Below are 1,736 nucleotides of genomic sequence, written 5' to 3' on the forward strand. Positions count from 1 at the left end.
AAAAAGACTCGCATGAGACCCACCATGTGAGTACTCTCGTCCTTACATAAATAATTCTGATACCGGGCGGGAAACAGTGAGTGAATGAAGTTATCATCTGGCAGATAGTATTAGGCCAAAAAAAAAAGTCTGCGGTTTTTGGTATGCGCGCGCGTCGCCGTAGCCATGCGCGTCGGCAATTTTTTTTTTTTTTTTCAATACAAGATGATGTCTCAAAACCGCCAAACTCACTGGTTTGACTGGAATCCTGCTACTGCACAATTTTAACGTGTTTTTAGATGGGGTTATGATCGAGAATAAGCTTTATGTGGCCTCTCTGGACTCCCATATATTTGCACTAAGTTTAGTCGGGCATCATTTGCAGTCATCAGCCGACATTTGAAGCCAAAAAAAAACACAGGTAAAAAGAGAAAAGAAAGCCGCGTCGCCGCACCACTTTTGGGGCAAGCTCCATACCAGAAACCGGAGACTTTTTTTTGGCCTTAGGAACCGTTGTTTATTATTGCAGATGGTACGTATATAGCTCGGACAAACAAAATCGCTTGTTATATCACCATTTTCGTGTTATTTCATCTGGTATACCACAGTAAAATCGACTTTCATAATTATACAAATGATGAGATGTATATGTTTACGTATGTGTGAGTTTGGTGAAATAACCACTAATGATGATAGATACAATCGACAGCTTGTTTTTCCTCTGGGCCAACTATGAACGTGTGTAATTTCTGAATAAAAAATGTATTGTTAGAAAATAGCTATTGAAAAAAATGAATCGGTTTATAGTATTGGATATTACATGTGTGCCTTTTCAAAACCCTTCTTTTATTCTTGTATTTTAGTTATACATGTATATATATATATATATATATATATGCAGATTACTGTGTGTAATTAGTTTAAAAGTATATATTGTCACTGATTAAATCAGAAAAATACATCGATTTTGCGATTTGGTTTTAAGGAACCAGAGTAGGCTTAGCCCCATTTTATAGAGATGACTTTACATGCTGGTAAAGAAGAACAATTTAGGGGGACACTGCAACACAAGCATTACATTTCAATTGTTTAATTCATTCACATTTATTTCCATTTCACATCTCATAAAACGCAAGTAAATATAGATCAACACTCGTTGCGTAACAAGTGGATATTAAGAAGTTGGTTGAAACGAAAGATGAAAACGGAGGCATGTCCCGGCAAGCGGTTGCTTGAGCTGGGGATGCCAGGCAAAACGGACAGATGGACAGCTCGATAAAACATTTAGACAAACAGAACACTAAATCACGAACAAAAAAACCCAAAACACCTTAAATTATTACGAGCCTAAATAATATTATTTTATGGATTAAACCAATTCAGTAAGGTAATACGGATAAGAATTTTACAAAGAGCATTTGTGCAGGTGCATTTTGATTTAAGTTTTAAATATATAAGTGTAGTTGAGTTTCTGATGTCATTGGGAAATTTAATTCAGTTGATTGCGCCAGTATATTGAATTGTGTGTTGAAAAAGTATTGTCTTTTGTTTTGGAAGATGAATGTTAGTAGAAGTTCGTGTGTCGTAGTTATGGATGTTGTAATTAAATTGAAAGAGTATTTGGAAGTGGGCGGGGAGTTGTTTATTGAAGCATTAGTACATACAGATGTTCTGATGATATAGGATCTACATTAATATTTCCAAGGTTGCGTAGTTTGAGTTGTTTGAACAGAGGATCCGTGTGAGCAGTGAAATGA

The sequence above is a fragment of the Patiria miniata genome, unplaced genomic scaffold (assembly GCF_015706575.1).
Source record: "Patiria miniata isolate m_02_andy unplaced genomic scaffold, ASM1570657v1 HiC_scaffold_24, whole genome shotgun sequence".
NCBI lineage: Eukaryota > Metazoa > Echinodermata > Asteroidea > Valvatida > Asterinidae > Patiria > Patiria miniata.